The 20,129-nt window shown below is 40.8% G+C and overlaps 1 protein-coding gene across 4 annotated transcripts in view; it reads right to left on the reverse strand.

Annotated features, from left to right (window-relative positions):
* Positions 1 to 20,129, reverse strand: part of SERGEF (secretion regulating guanine nucleotide exchange factor) — a 148,902-nt gene that overhangs the window by 76,924 nt on the left and 51,849 nt on the right. The gene's annotated exons all lie outside the window — the stretch shown is intronic.

Genomic DNA, 20,129 nt, shown 5'->3' on the forward strand with positions numbered 1-20,129 from the left:
TTTTGCCTGTGCTTCCATCATTTTTAAAATGAACCAAGTAATGGTCATTCAATTTCAGTTTGTTTCCTGGAACAAGCTCTCCATTCAGTCTTCAATATATTGTGAAAAATAAGACTAAAGTATTCCTACTGATTGAAAAAAAATCATTCATCACAGCAGCCCTGTTAATGTGTTCATGCTCCTGAACCTATGACTGTGCACTGCAAATCCCACAAGACCAAAATCCTTACTAACACTACAGACATCCAGATACGAGCTAGAAGAATGGGATCTTCAGCAAATGCACAATTTTACCCAAGGGAACTTCTTCACCATTTGTCTCAAGATTAATTTGATTTGGTTTGTTTCATGCACAATTCCCAGCTCCTTGCATTCTCAGTGTCACTCTCTTATAAGCTGAGGGGCACTAAGATGAATACCTTACAATCTGTTCAGCTTTGCTTAGGGACTGCAACTAGTTTGCTCCTCATCTGAGGCCACAAACACCATTTTGGCATAAGAAATTAAAGAAGCCAAGGCCACAGAAACACAAAGTTTCAAAACCTCCTTATACACTGATGTGTCTCAACTATAAACACACATATCCTTATGATCAGATTATTCTGATGTTTTTAGGTCAAGAATTGTGGCTTGCAGCATGCAAAAAACCCACTCAGTATCTGTCTTTCCTTTCTATTGTGCATGAAAACAGCAAAAAGACAAAAGTTCATATAGCATATAAATGTCATCATTATCTATCTGAATGTGCTAATTTCTAGTACTCTGAAATTTATGCAATGGTTCTGTTAAACAATGATTACAGACAAACATTCTGTCAAAGTATATATCATTATTAATCATTTTACGGGCTTAGAATAAAAGTCATGACAGCATGTCATTATTTGGCAACAAAACATTGAATTCCATTTAAACACCACATCCTTTTGTGGATGTATAACTGCAGTTTTAAGTTTTGCAACAGAATCTGGGTTTCACTTCTCTTTCCCCGTGGCAAAACAGTCCACAGTTTTTAATGCATTCAGAATATTTTCTGGAAAATTCAGCCCAGCTGGGGAGAATCAGAGAGCAATCAAACACACATATCAGGGGCACTGAGCTCTCTCAGGAGCTCAGCTCTCCCCTCCCTGTGCTGTTACTGCAAGACGTGTCACTACAGTTCCTCTCCACAACAAACACACTGCAGTGAACTCGGGACACTCAGCCTGCAGGATTACACAATAGCACAAAGCCCTGCTTTTTTTTTTTAGGGCTCAAAAGAGAAATAGCACTTCTTATGAAGTTCATACCCTCAAACAACTGACTGTCAGGGTAGTCTAACTGGATGCTGTGAAGAGGCAGACAGTGTCCCTAAAATACCCCTTTAAAGAAGGCAAGTGCTGTAGTTAGGGCCACTTCATTAGGGCCAGAGGGAACTGGCCCCACCATTGTCAGGTCTGACTTTGCTCACCCTCCATAACCCTTCTTTTCCAGCATGTGGGGTTTTTTCAACATCCTTACAGTATTCTCTTCTTTCACATGCTTTTTACCCATGCTATCCTTCATAAAAAACTGCATCCAAAACTCCTGGCAATATTTTCAAAATAATACCAGTAATGATGTCCTTATGGAATACTACCCCTATTTCATAGTGCAGAGAATTTTTTACTTCTTCCACCAGTAAACCCAAATTTATGATAGCATGTAAAACATCTCAGCTCAACTTCCTGACCTTGGATGTGGGAAGACTAATTTTCAGGGAAATTACTAAATGTTCAAGGAAGCTCTTACTCAAAATTGGATTGAGCTTTCATTTCTATGCTAGCCCTGCTGACCTTAGTGTGTACTGCTACTTGTGCAAACTGGCAGTACTGTGCCATTGAAGGAAATAAAAAACCTACTTAATTTCCAAAACATGTTATGTTATTGGAAAGAAATGTGCAGGTTATTTAAAGTGCTGGACTACTACTGTGTAATATCATTAGAAGCATCCTTTATGGGACCCAATGCCTTTGGGAAATATTATCCAAGATAACTAGCAGCTGTTCAAGAAGGCAAATCTTTGCCTGATTTCCAGCATGACACTCACTGACCTCTCCCTCCCCCACAAACATGCACATAAAAATTAAAATTTTATCAACATAACTCCTAGCCAAAGAAACACCAGCACATTAACAACTTCTCCTAAAACATGACAAAGTAAATAACAGAGGAGGACAAAACCATTTTTTCATTCACCAACTACCTCAACTTGAGGACAGAATTTTCTTGGTTCATTTACTTTCCAGAAGAGCTGCAGGCATGCAGCTTCTATATCCTTGTACAGAAATACCAAGCCATGAATTTTGCTGACTGTCTGCTCCCTTACCTCTCCAAATAAATGGTGCTTATGTCTTTAGGGGATCATGTAACTCTGCTCTTCAATGTTGGATTCTCTGTTTCTGTAGCACTTACTAACAGCACAGCTCCCTAAAGCAAGCTTGCTGGAAATAAATAAAATGTAAACTTGCTTAGAGTCCAATGCAAAAATTAGTAAGAAAGCTCTTCTGAATAAATAAGTTTACCATTTGAAAGGACTTAAGTAGTGACTGAGCCCTGATGCTACACACAAAGGAAAAATTAGGGAAAAGAACATGTCTACACAGCTGATATAAAGGCATCTTTATTAAAAAGCTGAACTATAGAATCACAGAATCATTCAGATTCAAAAAGATGTTTGAGAACATTGATAAAGATACTGAACAGGACTGGGCCCAACACTGAGCCCTGGGGAACAGCACAGGTGACCAGACACCAGCCAGACTCAACTCCCTTTTCCCACCACTTTCTGAGCCCCACCATCCAGCCAGTTTTTTACCCACCAAATATGCATCTGTCCAAGCCACGGCAAATTTCTCCAGGAGAACACTGTGGGAAAGGGTGTTAAAAGTTTTACTGAAGTCCTGGTATCCACAGCCCCTTCCTCATCCACCGAGCAGGTCCCCTTGTCAGAGGAGATCAAGTAGGTCAAGTAGGACCAGCCTTTCATGAACCCCTGTCTGATCCCCTGGCTGTCCTTCATGTGCCACATGATGGCACTCAGGACAATCTGCTCCGTGACCTTCCCAGGTACCAAGGTCAGGCTGACAGACCTATAGTTCCCCAGATTCTCCTTCTGGCCACTCTTGTAACTTGGTGTCACATTTGCCAAGCTCCCCAGTGTGCCAGTACTGCTGATAAAGGATGGAAAGTGGCTTGGTAAGCAATTCCATGAGCTCTCTCAGGTGGACCCCTCTGGCCTGAAAACTTGTGTCTTAGTGCTCACTGCCCATTTCCCCTTGGATTATGGGAGGTTAATTCTGCTCCCTATTCCTGTCTTTCAGCTCGGGGGACTGCGTACCCAGAATAAAACTAGCCTGACTATTAAAGACTGTGACAAAAAAGGTGTTACATAGCTCAGCCTTTTCCTCACCTTCTGTCACCATATATTCCCCCTGCATCCAATAAAGGATGGAGATTCTCCTTAGCTCTCCTTTTGTTGCTAATATATTTATAGAAAGATTTTTATTGTCTTTCATGGCAGTAGCCAGACTGAGTTCTAGTTGGCCTTTGGCCCTTTAAATTTCCTCCCTGCATGACCTCATGACATCCCTGTAGTCCTCCTGAGCTACCTGCCCCTTCTTCCAAAGGTGATAAACCCACTTTTTTTTTGCCTCTGAGTTCCAGCCAAAGCCCCCTGTTTAGCCAGGCTGGTTTTCATGCACCAGCTCTTCTTTCAGCACATAAGGACATCCTTGTGCCTTTAGGATTTCCTTATTGAAAAATGTCCAGCCTTCCTGACTCCCCTGCCCTTTAGGATTGCCTCCCAAAGGACTCTGTCAAGCAGGCTCCTCAAGAGTTTGGAAGTCCAAAGTAATAGTTCTGCTGACCCCTTTCCTTACTTCTCTTCCTACAAAGGGAAAAGGATGGATACTGAAGGTTTTGCAGTGTGAATTCATTTAGAGTTCTTGAATCAAAACTCCAGAAGTTCATAAAGCTTGATAAATGGGAAACACTGAGACAGACAAAATTTACCGTGGTCAGGTAGAGCATAATAAATCTTTCTGGATACCAAAAAGAATAATTTAGACTGTTCATATATACAGAAAGAGTCTAAATTTGTTGGAACCTCTCAGGGGAACTATATAGCATCACTGTGGACAATTCACCAGAAATATCCATTCAATATGTAACTGCAACACAAAAAGCAAGAAATTAGATTTGTTTAGTCCTAAGCACACAAACAGTCCTGGTCATTTTTTAATACCAGTGATTCCAAAAGAAACACATATTTGATAAAAACTTCAATTTCTAGGACTTCTCAGAGCCAATTTGTATTTTTTTTATGGCTTTTTCATTTTTTTTGTTATTGCAATTGTGTATCTCTCTAATTTCCTGATCAGAATGCCATACACTGTCCAGGCAACTGCCTGACAGAAATCCAAGTATATTAGACCTGGGTTTGACACTGACACATTTATCAAGCTTTTATCTCACAAAAAGTAGGCATCACATTAGACTGACAAGATATATTTTCCATAGTCACATACTCACTTGCAAGCAACTACATCACCATCCTTTCAACTTTTATTGATCCAAATTCATGTCAGGCACACCATTACTTAGCCAAGGCAAATACCAGGCTGACAGGCCTAAAATTATTTGAGTCATTTTGTTCAGTCCTTTAAAATACTGGCAGGGCATTGTCTTCCAACCAATCTTCTCAAACTTACCTGACGTTCTGGGAAAAAATTATTCACATCAACAACCTATGCAGCACTTGACCTATTTCTCTTTAAACTCCAGAAAACAAAAAGTTTCAGGTTTGATTTTTAAAATTCTACCCCTAGAGGCTGAAAAAAATGCAGATATGGAGAAGAGAATTTCATGCCTTTATGATACTTCTGCTTTTTTCCCCTAAATGCAAAATAGAACATAGAATAACACAGAATTTGACTTCCCAGGGTTTTGCCAATAGACATATTTAAGATGTTTTACTATTGACAGTGCATAGTCTCTTGTATTTGTCTGAGAGCAAACTCACCCTCAGTGTCTTTTCCTATCCCTCTTACTTGGAGCTGGTCATTCTTTGCTGTGGTGGCTCACAGGCCAGGCTGCAGCCAGTGCCTAATGTTTCGATTCAGGCGAGTGGAAGGATTTCCCACCTGTTGGATACCCCTTAAAACCTCTTATTTCCAGCTTGTAAATGACTTAGAAACAGGGAGTGCAGTTTTTAATATCAAATGCCCCTGTCACTCCTATGAACCTACTTGATTCTTTCTGAACAAATTGTAACCACAGACACTGATATTGTAATCACAACTTTTTCCATAAGGTTCCATACTGAAATATTTTGATGCATCATGGCTTAAAGGAGAGCAAGGAGGGCAGAAATACTGTCAGTGGCTTCCTGCATTAATTCATCTGTCTTCCTGCTGCTCAGAAAGATTACAACATTCCCACATGCACAGAAGTCAGGCCCCTATCCTCCTACTGTTAAATCACATTTTTCCTGTTGCTCTCACAGGGTGGCTCTGTAACAGCGCACAGGAATCATCAAGACAGACAGGACAATTTTTCAAATAACATTTCATGAGCAGTGTTAGATTCTCATTATAAAAAGGAATGGATGCTTTAAAATAAATCCTGGAGACAGGAACACATTCCTCAATACAACAAGAGAGTCACTGTGACTCTGTATATTTATTATATATATATAATTAGACATTAGATATATATTATTAGACATTAGATATATATTATTAGACATTAGATATATATTATTAGACATTAGATATATATTACTAGACATTAGATATGCAATATATATTAGATATATATCTGTAATATATCTGTATATTTACCAATCAGAAATCCCTTCACAATACCTGCTTTCCTTTCAATTTATAAAATATTAGTTCAATAATATGTGGTTTTAAAATTCTAGCTTCATCTGATACAACAGTCTATGCCACTTGACAGAAGACAAAATACAGAAACTCTCAAGAATAGAGTTTTAATATCTTTTATTAAAGTAGCAGCATTTTTGTATGAGATGAAAAGTACTGCAGGTTATATTAAAGTCAACAGCCCACCAGACTTCACCACTAATTACAAAACACGCCCACCTCTTGTGCATTTGTAATTCCAAGTGGCATCACTGTTTAACTGGAAATCAAGAGGCTGATTCCCCCTTTTTCAGAACCTTCCAGACATTTGGTGAACTCATTTAACCTAAAGCCAAATACGAAGCCCAGCTAAGAATAACAACAGCAGGAAAGCCCTCCCTGGATATTCCTGAACCTGATTAAACTGAAATAACTGCATAACACAAAAACCCACCCTCATCTGCTTTGATTTCTCAGTCAATCAGCTTCAGAAGTGATTTACCCTCACAAGGAAGGTCATCATGTGTGAGAGGTAAAGAGCCACTGCTCAAGTGTGCAGTGCAGGAGGTGACCTGTGTGTTCTCCTGCCCACACGTGATGTTTACACATCAGCAAAGACCAGGAGTGCTGGAGGCTGGCAGTAACCAAAGATTTTGCCATTCTGACTCGAGCACTCTCTGGCCAGCACACCATTCCTGGACACAGAACACATGAGAACTGCAGCTCACATTCCCAGTCTACTGATGCACACGGGGTTGAACTTTTACTTCTTTGCCCAGACTCTCCAATATCCACCCTAAACAGAAACTACATCCTCTTAATGGAAGTGGTCTCTGCACAGAACTGCTGCCCTGCTATTGCCATTTCAAGTAACAACAGCAACTGAAGTCCACCACTTCCAATCACCCAAAGCACATTTAACCACCACAGACAGAAAAAAAAAAAGGCCAGTATCTGATTTTCCAACTATTTCAATATATTGGGTTATCATCTTTTGTAGCAGATTTCACCTCAGAAATATCTGAGGTGTTCCAAAGTACAAAGCAGCACTTCATTCCCAACTACTTGGCCAAAAACAACCTGGAATGGCAGTTTTAGGCAATATGCCTTTCCAACCTAGTGCTGAAACACTATGGTACTTACTGGATAGTGGAGAGTTTGCTTAGCCAAACTCACTAAAGGTATTAACCTTTAGAATCACACAACCTGAAGAATATTTTGATTAATTAGATTACTTTTAATTCAAATGTTATATTATCCAAGAAAAGACCTTTTATCTGGGCAGGAATTTCTGCTACATTTAATGTATTTTTGAATCTTTACACCTTTGTCATATTTGCAACCATTTTTCTTGCTAAATGCCTGAAAAACTTTTTTTTTCTTTTTAAGAGCTTGCATTTCTTCAGTTGCTCAAAGAGTGTTTCACAGGACTACTGCTGGAGATGGAAGAAATCCATTCCTGAGCTCAGAGGATTGAAGCATTCTGCAATTCAGCTGCTGAGCACCATTTGTCATCTATGTCAGACGATTCTGGCCATTCATTCGTTGCTGAATTCTTTACATCACTTGTGTGAGGTGAAGCAAACCATCTGCACATGTCATATACACTTCTCCTGGACTACTTCTCCTTTTCCTATTCATCCTCTCTTTTCACCTCTGCAGTCTCCTACTTTCTTTTCTTTCTGTGAGCACATAAAGGACATCCTACATTCACCCACAAGTAAAGAACAACTGAGCTAAGGTGTTGGGGAAAAAGAGCTAATAGATGAGCAGAGGGTCTGTTTCAGATCACTTGTAAGGGAAAACAAGGCAGTAAAATATTCTGTAGATTCTCCTGGTGGACTCTACTCTGTAGTCTGCCAGGGTAAAATGATCTAAAACAGAAAGGGAACAGGGACTGAAAGTAAAGGGGAGGGCAAAGTTTCTCTTTTACCCTCCTGCCTTTGAAAATTATCAGGCTTTTCAACATTTCCCATATACTGTTCCCCTATTTTTCCTACCCTCAATTCCTCACCAAAGAGCAACCAACCTTGTATACAAGGGAGAACAGACTACTACTGCTAATTTACTCATACAGAAGAACATATTTAGCATATCCTTAAATTTATCACTATTAGGAACATATATAAGCCCATACTTAGAAAATAAGTTTCTATTTTGGACTTTCCTGAGAACAGAAGGCACTGCTAATTTTAAAACAAACAGAAATATGAACAAGCTCAAAATTAGGCTGCACCTTTAAAAAGAATAATTTCAGTATAAAACTATGATCTACAGAGTGCAAAAATTTTGCTTCTTAAAATAATTTTTAAAAGAAGGATTTTTCACATGCTTTTTTACGCAGGCTCCATCTTGACTAAAAGGAAGTTAACGAGCATCAAAAGCTAAATTGTTCACAGGACTGCCTGAGGAAAGAGGTTCTTTCAGGTCAGGATGAAGGGCAGTAACATTCACCTCAGCCTCAGCAATTAAGAAAATTGTTTCCACCTCTACAGGCATCAGCCTCTTGAAAACTGAAGGAACAATCTATTCAACGCAAACATGAATGAAATGTTGACCAGACAGAAAAAAAGACTAAAAATATACTTTGATAACAAAAGACTCTTTTGGAGGGGGAAAAAATGAGTAGCTAGGCTATCCATTAAAATTATTTCCCTGGCTTCCATTCAGATGCTGTCCAAGCACAGCTTCATTGTTTGGCATGTCGCTTGCATCTCCTCACGTCACCTTCATTCTCTCACTCACATAACCTCAGATAAAAATACACAGAGCCCTATTCTAGGATTCAGCAATATTAAACCAGTAGCTAGCAGCAAAAACTGGGGCTCTCCTGATTCATAAAGAATTTTTAAAGCCCTTTTGAACTACAGAGCTCAAGGAGGAGGGTGAAAGCTTTCATCAGACTGAGGCATAGGACTTGGTCAAGTTCTTCCAAAGGAGGAAGTATTTGTTATCCGTGGTGAGAGGGACATCCAGTTACTGCATCTGCACATTCCCACAGGAAGGTCGTGCAGCTGAGGGAAGGGAATGCTGAATCTGATATCCATTTCATCAGCCCAATAAATTTTAGATTAATTACAGAAAATTATTTCCCATTGCACTTCCACATCAACAGGGCTTTTTTTTGCTTCTCAAGCCTCTTCAAGGCACAATATTGGTACCCTTCAATCATCTGCCACTAAAACACTGCCAGCACAGAACAGCACTGTACACACACTTAAATGTTCTACAGAATATACATGAGTACATATATAGAGTTATATATGGAAAGACAAAATATTTATTCAGGTGAAATTGCAGAAGGTGATTCTGGTTGATGGACAACCCCCCAGCACCCTCTCAAAGTAGCAGAAAATTGCGCCATCAAGCAGACTGGGACATCATCATTATTATTGTTATTATTGCTATTTTGGTTTAAGAAAATGCTGACATTTTATGGCTATGAATCAGGAATAGCCAGCTCACTGCCCAGTGAGTACAAATTAGGACTCCTGCTGATGAATGGTCTTTTCAGCCCACCTTTCTGGCATCCCCTGTGTGCTCCTCTCCACTCCTCCACTGTGCAGCACACATCTTTTCCAGTCCTCTTCCACTGCTCACGACTGCCGCCTCACTGTCACAGACAAAAGGCTCCTCTCCCTCTGCAGGGCAAGAAAGGGGACATCCCCTGCCCTGCTGCTGTGCTGCTGCCTTGCCTCTGGCAAATCATCCTGGATTATCACCACAGAGCAACAGAGAGCCTGAGCTGCAGCCAGGCATCAGCAGCCCTTCCTTTTCCAGCACAGCTCTGTCTTATTAGGCAGTATGCCTTAACCAGCAGCAAAACTAAATGCAAAATAGGAAGGGTGAGCCTGATAAGGGAGGCCTTATCAGCCTTTGCTGCCGACAAACCCCCCAGAAATGGGGGAGGGGAAGCACTTTTAGAGGCAATGCTTTTGCACACTGCAGTATGCAGGAGCCAGACGCTGCTGAGCACACACACAATGGACACTGTTGCCGTAGCAACAGCATCACAGGGAAATTTTCCAGCAAAGCTTCTCGCTTTCCACCAAGGTTACTTACAGATTACCACTTAGCACAGGGATCTGTATGGATCAGACAACATCTTGCACCTCTCTGGAGCATTCCTGCATGAAAAGATGCAACAATGGCCACAGCACAAAAAAAAGGAAGAGAAAGGCAAAGCAAAGCAGGGGCTGAGCTCCCAGAGTGCCATCTGACAGCAACAGCTTGCAAGCTAATAAACTGTCACCTCACCACAGACTACAAGTGTGATCTGCTGGAATCAAATATGCTTTTGTTTTGTTGTCTTAAAAATTACTAGATTTCAAAGATCTACTGCACATTTCCGCAGCAAGAGACTTCAGCTTCTAATACTGATCAGAAAAAAAAAATCCCCAAAGGAAGAAAAAAACTAAAGCCACCTAAGCTGCTTGTTTTTACACACACTTCTATCATTTCAATAATGCTGTTTAAAGGCAGTGAAAGCATATGGTGCAGCACGTGTCTTGAGAAAAATCTAGTTACAAACAGAGCACTTGAATGATTTACAAGCTTAAACTACACCAGTGAGTTATTTACCTTGTTTCATTTGCTCCTCCTAGTTTTTCAGATAAACAAAAACACATCAATCTTTTCCCCTGCAAATGCAAGATTTTTTTTTTACTCAAACATTTAAGTGATCAATTGTCACTCCCAAAGAATAAAAAATAAGGACTTGCTCAAAACATAAATATCACTCAAGAAAACACTTCATCAGTTGTTTCTGCTCAAAGGAGTTTTAAACTTTGACATTTTCAAATTTTTGGCATGCAATCTCTTGACTGTAAAGCTGCAAAAGTAACCCCCCCACACAATCAAATGGCACAACAGAACTGCTTTGCAACTTGCTCACGGGATACAAACATCCAAAAAGACTGGAAGCTGGTTAAGGATCAAAACTAATCAAATTAAACAGGACTGTTCCTGCATTTATGTCTTGCTATCTATAAAGATAACAGCATGTTCCTGAAATACATCTTTATGACAAACTATAGGTAATTTCAGCATCAATTGTGTATATATACTTTCAAGCAAATGGCTGTCACACCATACCAGACATCTTCTCTAGAGAAGAGTGCTTCAGGCTCCTCTAGAAACTGTCTGCTACAAGAGCTGCAGAGACACAATTATACACCCAAGCATTGAGAGTTTGGGGAAAGAATCACATTAGCTCTGATGAGTTTTACAAAACCTTCAAATTTCCTGGCCCTCTGTTAATAAAGGACATGGCAGGACAACAGATATTAACTTTACCTCTGGAAGAACAGGCAAGCACAAGATAAAAGAAGCTACTGCAGCAACTTCAGCAGGAACAAGCTGAGTCCTCCACCACATAAAGTTATGACTGAGTAGCCTAAGAAAGATGACACCACACAGAAAAACTTATTCCTGTTGCAGGAATATTTTGAGTAAAGTCTCCAGCTTGAATTAAGAAAATATGACTATGTAGTTTCAATAGTCCTTGTGCCCTTAAAAATTTCACACATACAGCAGCATGTTAGAGCCAGGTGTCAGGAGCAATGCTAGAAAAGGACACACAAAATCACAGGCACCAAATTCTGAATTACTGTGGAAAAGAAAACCTACCCCTTACAATGGAAAGCATCTTTAATGAATAAAACTGGAAGGAGACAAGGCAAAAACTGTGTAGGCAGAAGCTGACTCTTTACAAGGTGGGAGAAGGGAAAGAAGGCACCCTTTTGCTATGCACACGTGGGAGCATGAGAAAAATGTAAGTGAAATTCGTGAGAGAAGTAAAAAAAAAAAAACCTCATCATCCTTTATCCCTAACACATCTGCAGAAGCAGCTCCATTTGAAAGGAGGAGTTCTAAATGGAAGAACAAGAATAGCCTTGCCTTATTTCAAATACAGTAGAAATGCAAAATGCTTATTAAGTTATCTACTGCATTTAAATCTGGGTATATTAGAAGTTCCCTTCTTCTGAAAGGAGAGAACAAGTAGCTTGATTCCCTTTCTACTCACTGAACTTCTGACCAAGGTTTAGGGCTGTCTGGAAGTCCTTTGCCTCTACCCTAAATAAGATAATAATGCTCCTCATCACTCAAAGACACATCCTAAAAGCAAAATACAAGGAAGAGAAATGTTAGCTTGTAACAGAAGTCTGCCACTCCTACTCACATATTTATAGCACCAGGGTTGAGCATAAGGGTTGTAGAATTTAAAATAACAGTAAGGATATTAAGGACTCTGAAGACAAGGAGGCACAAGGAAAAATGCAGTCTCAGAGTGCAACTCTCCCACTGGGAAAGCCATTGACAGGTTAATAAAGCATTCAAGGAAAATGATGATCAAGTACTGATGATACAGCTTAAAACAGCAGTTTTGAAGAGCTCCCATCCAAAACCAGAGGAGAAAGGGCTGCACATTACTTATGGGAGAAATTCCAAGTTCCATGGGGCCCGAAATTAGGAATTACATTAGAAATTGTAATTTGCCATCCAACTTTCCAAAGAGACTGTTTTAGTTGCAAGGTTAGAAACACCAAGGACAGAACACCTAAAGCACTGGGAACATCATCACCTCCATTAGTAACTAAAGTTAAATTATTTTAAGATACTCTTGGCCAACATGGTGTGGTGATAAGCATTCTTAGGACAAGTTTCTGCTGAGAAGAAGGATTTGCATCTCTGAGCTCAAACTTTAAAAAACTTCTAAGGAAATTATTGCTTTTAGTGTAAATTTTTCAAGTGTTTGCTTGGTGGTCTTTTAGAAAACAGCTAGCAATTTTTTTTTTAATAGGTATGTTTTGTGAAACCCTACTTTTACTACAGTAAGAAAAGCAAGGCAGAAATTTGCTTAATTTAGCTTGCAGGAACAATCACAAACTAAAAGCCAATTGCAAACACAGAAAAGCCAGAGAAATAGGCCAGGCTCTCTCCTGACAGGTGGCATAAAGCTGACAGGACTGAGCAGGATGAACACACTGTTCACCTCCATGAGGAGGTTAATTAAAAAAAAAAAGCCACAAAAATCCCTCCATCTCCTCAAAAGACTCAGAGTTCTGAAGACCCCCCCTACATGCCTGTCTGAAGTATTGTCAAAGGATTTAGTCATTCCACAGGGAGAGCCAAAGATTTTATAATTTTTTAAAATGAGATCTGATTAAAATTTAACACAGTTAAATAACATATCTAGGAGTTTAAATACCCTACTTCTAAAAATGATGGCAAGTGGAAACTGCAAGACAAGCAAGATCCTTGAAAATCAGCTGCTTTATGTGACTAACACAGCAGAGTATGACTTAAACCAGAGCTTCCAAAACTTTGGGCTATTACCTGCTCATTCCTATCCAGACTGTCACAACACATGGCACAAGTGTGATGAGGTTTGAGTGCCTTTCATTATAACAGTCCTATTTTAAAACAAAAATTCTGTTCAAAAAGAGTTTGACCCAAAAGAGTTTCAGCCCAGAGTGCTGTGTAGCCCTTCAGAATGATCTTGACAGGCTGGAGAGATGGGAACAGCAGAACTGTCTGAAATTCAAAAAAGGCAAGTGCAGGGTCCTGCACCTGAGGAGGAATAACCCCATGGAATAACCAGCACAGGCTGGGGCTGGTCTGCTGGGAAGCAGCTCTGCAGAAGTACCTGGGGGTCCTGGTGGACAACAAGGTGTCAGTGTGTCCTTCTGGCCAAGAAGGCCAATGGTATCCTGGGGGGCTTTAGGAGAAGCATTGCCAGCAGGTCAGGAAGGTGGTTCTGTCCCTCTGCTCAGCCCTGGTGAGGCCTCACCTGGAGTGCTGTGTGCAGTTCTGGGCTCCCAGGACAAGAGATTTGGAGTTCCTGGAGTGCGTGCAGCAGCTGCAAGGGCTGTGAAGATGATTAAGGGACTGGAGCATTTCTCTCATAAGGAAAGGCAGAGAGAGCTGAGCCTGTTCAGTCTCAATAAGAGAAGACTGAGAGGGTGCCCCACCAATATTTGCCAGTGTCTGAAAGGAGGGTGTCAGGAGAATGGAACCAGGCTCTGCTTGGTGGTGCCAAGCAATAGGACAAGAGGCACTGGGCACAAACTGATGCACAGGAGGTTTACCCTGAATATCAGGAAGAACTTCTTTACTGTGCAGGTGATTGAGTGCTGGAACAGATTGCCTAGAAAGGTTGTAAGGTCTCCTTCCCTGGAGATATTCAAAAGCCATCTGGACAATCCTGACTAATGTGCCTGAACAAGGAGGTTGGACTAGATGACCTCCAGTGGTCCTTTCCAACCTGAACCATGCTATGATTCTGTGACCAAGCTAGTATTCATATAACACTGCTCAGGAGGTAATACTGCAATAATACTGCTGATAATACTGCTCAGGAGAAAATCTGCCTCACAGCTGACACAACTGCAGGCCTAGAACAAGGCAGCACTGTAAGAGCCAAAATGAGGGATGTGGGATTCCAAGGGCTCTCCAAAATGCAGTTTATTCCATCCAAGACTTTGCAGCAGTCCAGGGTCATGGATGACAGAGCCTGTGCCTACAGCTGTCAGCTCCAGATGCAGGCAGGCCTGGAGACCCTTTGGTTTGGTTACAGTGCATTATATACTTTTCTTTGCTGAGCATCTTAATGCAGTAGAACCAATCTATCCCTTAACTATTATCTGTATTATCATTACTCTAATTACCATAGTCACATCACTATTCTCCAATCACTAAAAGTCAGTACATTACAGTTTAAGCTAGAAGTTGTTTTTCAGTTTTCTTGCAGTGGAAAATTCTGAGACCTTTTTTTTACTTGCAACTTTGCTGACTTGTTTGCCTGTGCTATCTTTCTGCTTGGTAAAACATCTTGTTTGAGTAGGTTTATCCTTTCCTCTAAGTCATAAAAACCCCTTCTAACTAACATACCCTTTTGCCTCCATGGTTATCCAGTAAGACTGGCTCAGCAATTCTTTTCTTCAGATCAAAACTTGCTTCCATCTCTATTCCTTCATCAGACTCTACATTTAAAAATCTTTCTGCTAAGCATACACATCTGTGAGACTTTCTTGTCAAACTTTCATCCTTCCCAACACAGCACGAGCACTCAAAGTCCAGAAAGTGAGCAAAGACCACGTACAGTTTCACCTTCTCTTTTTGTTATCACATTAGCTCCATATCCATGATTGAAAGCAACATAAAAGAACAACTAAGAAGAAAAGGCTTGATAGCTTAGCAAGATCTTTACTTGGTATTTAAACACAAATAGCACATCAAGCACTGCATGATCTTGTCCACTGATCATGTGGTACATGCTGTAAATTGTCTTTTTAGGAACTGAAGTCATCTCCCTTCAGGGTGAAAGCCAGGGAATACTGTCACTGCTACTGTTGGCACATATTTGCTTACCCCCATAGGTTTATATTCCCCATGTCAAGGCTTGTGAGCTAGAACAGTTTGAGAGGGTCAGTGGACCCCCAGAGCAGCTTCTGAAAAGCAGCAGTGACCCAAAGCACTGTCCATTTCAGCAACCTGCATGGGGAAATTCACAGGATTTATCTGCAATACCCACAGTAGGGAAGAGGGTTCTTTTTTGTTTTGATTACTCTGCTGAATTATCACAGTAAAGCTGCTCCCAGGTTTAAACATAAAACTAATGCATCCATGAATTTTAATATATTCAGTTCCCTAAACTGTCTATGCTACTACAGCAACGGAAGGTGTCTCAGTCTGAGGCATTTATTCTCCTGTCTTTGAAATTCTGTTAATGTTATCATTCATTTATTACACAGTCTGGAAATTATGACACTGAGGATGTCTCTTCTTTTGAGTAGCCAAGTTGCTTCCAAACCAAAGCCTTGTTTTCAAAGGCATTTTCTCAGTACCATTCTACATGCATCACAAAATGAAACAGAGGACTTGGCAGTGGTTTGAGTGCTCCACACAACTGATTTGCCTCCAGTCATGATGAGCATGAGTTATTGGCAGAATCTGATCTGCTCTGTCCATGCTGTTCCAGTGTGAATGTTCTGTTCTGCACAACAATTCAAGCCAAGACCAATGACAGCAGGTTGAAGGCACCACCCTGCTCTTCTTAGCACCAAATGGCTGCATCCCATCTCCTGTTCTCACCATGTCTCTGACAACCAAAGCTTGAGACAAAGCTTTGAGACAAAGGGTAGCAAGTATCAAGCTACCTTATTTCTCCTTTAAGCTTTATTTTAACCTAATCAATGGTAATTCCTCTGCTTAAGTCAACAAGTGTTTGGGTTTACACCATTTATCAATGCTGTGGAAGCTTCAATGGAAGCTGAGAATGTAAGAATCTTGCAGGCTTTGACACCTAAGGTCTGCAGGCATCTGAACTCAATCCTCTTCCTTTTTCTGGATTAATAATAGATTCATATTCCAAAAGATTCCTGGAAAACACTCCCTTTCGGTATGGGCCTTTCCCAACTGAAAACCAGACAACTACCTTTCTGTCTTTCCTTCCTACTCTTAGGCCTCAAATCTCAAATCTTGTGAGTAAAATATATATTTCTTCTCAAAAAAATGAATTTAATGAAAACAGCTATGTCTAAGGCTGAAAATTATTGTGGTTTTTTTTTAGTCTGTTATCATCCCCTGCTTTAGATGTCCTCTTTAAGGTCAGGACATGGACAAGCACACAGTATACCAAAAGACTTACAAAAAGGGACTATTTTCAGCCACAACAATTAAGCTCCACAGTGACAAAGGCAGCCAGCAGAGGAAACTGAAAAACTTCAAAATTATCTTTTTTGGTTCCTTTCACCATTTCCTCTTACATGTGAGCAAAAATTCTTATGATGGCTCTTCTGGGAATTTTTTTCTCCCTTTCTTTTGTTGTTTCCACTTCTCAGCTAATTTTGGCCCATCCAACTGGTTGCTTAGAGATGCTTCAGTTTTTATTGCTCTTTTTCCGTTTGTACTGTAATTTTATTCTGAATGTCACCTCTAGCAAGCCTAGCTTTGCAAGTGAAGCAAGAAATGCTCAGAAAAGCCTTTTTAAACAACCACACCAAGGTCTACAGAGCAGCATCCTCCCCACCTTTTCCTCTCCTACATCCAAAAAGTGCAGGAAAGAGTCTGTAGCAACAGAGAGAGAAAGAGAGAGAGAGAGAGAAAGAAGAGCGAAGAGAGAGAGAAGAGAGGGAGAGAGATAAAGAGAGAGAGAGATACTAGAGATAGCAGACGATGCGAGAGAGCTCGATCTCAACGCTAGCACAGAGCAGATATACGCTCCGATGAGCCGGCGTCTACGATCTCTCGCTCGACCAGATCTCTCTCCTGCTCTACGCGCTCTAGCCCTCTCTACTCCGCGCCTCTCTCTCGCCGCCTCATACTATCTGCTCGAGCGAGCTACAATCCATCTCCCTCGCAGATAGCGAGTCATCTCACTGCGCGCTCACAGCTCTCGCTCCATCTCGCCATAAATCGACTCCGCTCGCCCGCTACCTACGCACCTCACTCTCACTCCCGCTATCAGCAGTCCGCTCCCGCTATCTCTCCCCCTCGGTCGACTCACCGCGAGAGAAGAGAAAAAGCAAAAAAAATAAGAAAAAATAAAATGTGCACTGCTAAAATCACCCAGGAAAACAAGTGTGTATAGTAGGGGAGAGAAGGAAGGATGAAAGCAGCACCTCCAGCCCCCAGACAGGCCACTTATCCTACCCTAAGCACTTGCTGAGCCCCTGTGCTCTCGATGCCTGGTAGGACAGTGCCATGCTGTGGACACGGGGCTCGCTGCTCTCTGCAGTCTCTGCAGGTACAGTAGGCCTGCTTCCTGACCCACTTTGCTCACCAATCTCTATTTAGCTCTACGCTAGTGATGCTCCTGGCATGACAATCAGATACTGCAGCCTGCAGTGCAGCTCGTTCCAGCAGCCCGGCGAGCTGCGAGTCAATCCAGTGGAAAAGTACTGTATCAGCGGAGCCGAGTGACGCTGAAGTCATCTTCGGCAGCTGACGTCAAACGCAGCCACACAACAGCGCTCCAGAGATTTAAAAGATTCCTTTTCATTTCAAATCTACTAAATCTGCTAGGCATAAAGTAAATCCAAAAGGATCTTTTCTACTCAAGGGCTGCGAATGGCAAAAGGTAACAGAGCTAGTACCTTTTCTTTGGATTAGCTAATGGATCTCGGAACTTGCGCCACTTAAAACCTGCCATAATTCTTTCCACTGTCATTTATTCTTAACTAGAGAGGGGCTCTACACCTTAATGTCCAGTGAAATTGTAAACTTAATCTCACTACAGCTATTAAAATTATCTTCTTACGTGCAAGAACCAAATTTCTCCTTCAGACACAGCCACTTAAGAATTAATTTCAAATCCCACTTGCAGTTAACTTCAGATTTTACTTGCACATACATGTGTAAGGAATAAATTGGTTTTGGAAAATTAATGATTACACCAGACAGCTAGGACTGTTCTGGCCCCAGAGTTAGGGTGTAATAGGCGAATACCTCTGAGATCAAGAAACTGGAGTTTGGTCATATTTCATTTATCTGCAAAAATAAAAGCAGGCTTCTCCCTTCCCTTATAGTGAAATATTGTAAAAAATGGCCATAACATGGGACTCAGAAAAGAAATCCAATTGCCAAGCCCCCAAGTTATACGGCAGTAATTCACTATACCACAAATCTCTACTTCCTTCCCGGTCCCTGAAGTTAACTGGAGAGCTCTGCAGTAGATACCACACATTGCTAATATTTTGCACACATTGCTAATATTTTGCACGTAGAAGGCACTGAAATATGAAACATTTAAGGGTCTTACTAACTCCCTCCTTGGCAAGACACTTCTCCTGTTCAGTGGAATATTTCTGTACTTTAAAAACTCAGATCCTTATTAAGAAAAGTTTTGAGAGTTATTCAGAATTGTTATACCAAAACATTTTAAGTGTCTTAAGATTAGATACACTGAATTTAAAACACCCAAACCAGTACAGACTTATTGACTGATGATAAATAAAAGCAGCAACAGAAAGTACTGAACATACCCAGTGGGGCCATGAGTGCCTTACAGGTGTGGATCATTTATAGAAGGTACTGTGTACAGGAGAGAGCATGAGGAGCAATTATTCACAGAGCAGTCCCACTGTGCACTGTGTTCAAGCACAAGTTCAATCCTTTGCAGGAGTTTATCCATGTGCAATATGGCCAGTTTTGCTGGTGAGCAAGTACTATTCCCAAAAAATAATTCTTGTAGCTTGGATGCCACAAACTCATGGCATTGTGGCGGGGTGTTTTGGGGTTTTTTTTGTGGTTTTTTTTTTTTGCTTTTTTTTTTTTTTTTGCATTTGCACTACCATAATCACACTAATTTACTAAATAAACCGATGATTCCCACAAATGGACCCCAAAATGCTTATGTAAAATCTCTTCAACAAGAAGTCTGATTATCCATTAAGTAGGATGATACCAGCCAACAACAAGAGAAAACAAAATTAAACATCCATCAGAATGTGCAATTCATCCAAATTTCATACCACAGGCACCTATAAATATATGAGTCATTATTATAATGTACAAGGTAATTATATTTCATCACTCATTACCTTGACCCAAGGAGGACCTCTCATCCTCAGATGGAAGATGCAATCCAGACTTGCATTTTTATGACTAAGGAACCCTGCGAGAAGCACAGCTTACATAAAGCAGCACCCTTAGACTAGCAGCTGTGCAGATGCAGAAGAAACTCAACCTCAAAAAACTGCTGTAAGACTGCTTCTTTTACCCACCAACACCCTCACACCAAGTATTTCACATTTAAACCCAAGACAAGCAGACAGAATCCAACAGGGCTCTGCAGGAAGGACGCAGCTGGGACAGTTGTTAGTGACAGATCTACCATAACTCACATGCACCTGGAAAGCAAAGACGGTGTTTAGAAGCACAGAGCTTCTTTGTTCCTACCTAGATGGGATCAACAACACCACTAAGAGATTATTTTGCTGCCTTGTTATTTATTGAAGATAAGATCACCCTCAGGGCTGTCCCAGGGCAAAGAGCCTGGCAAAAGCAGAGATCCTCTTGACAGTTTTTCCTCAGGACTAAATTTTACAGATCATTTGATTTTAGCTTCCTGAGCCGTGCACCACAAAACTAAACCTAGACCTTCAGAAGATGCTTCTCTAACTCAGTTCAAGTGGAGAAAACATAGTGAGGCCTTGGAGTTTAGGAAGAGCAAATGAATTACTATATTGGATCAGCCCACTCCAGTGACAAGTGTTTCACAAGCACATAACAGAAACCCTCGCC

This window comes from Serinus canaria, chromosome 5 (genome assembly GCF_022539315.1).
Source record: "Serinus canaria isolate serCan28SL12 chromosome 5, serCan2020, whole genome shotgun sequence".
NCBI classification, from domain to species: Eukaryota; Metazoa; Chordata; class Aves; order Passeriformes; family Fringillidae; genus Serinus; species Serinus canaria.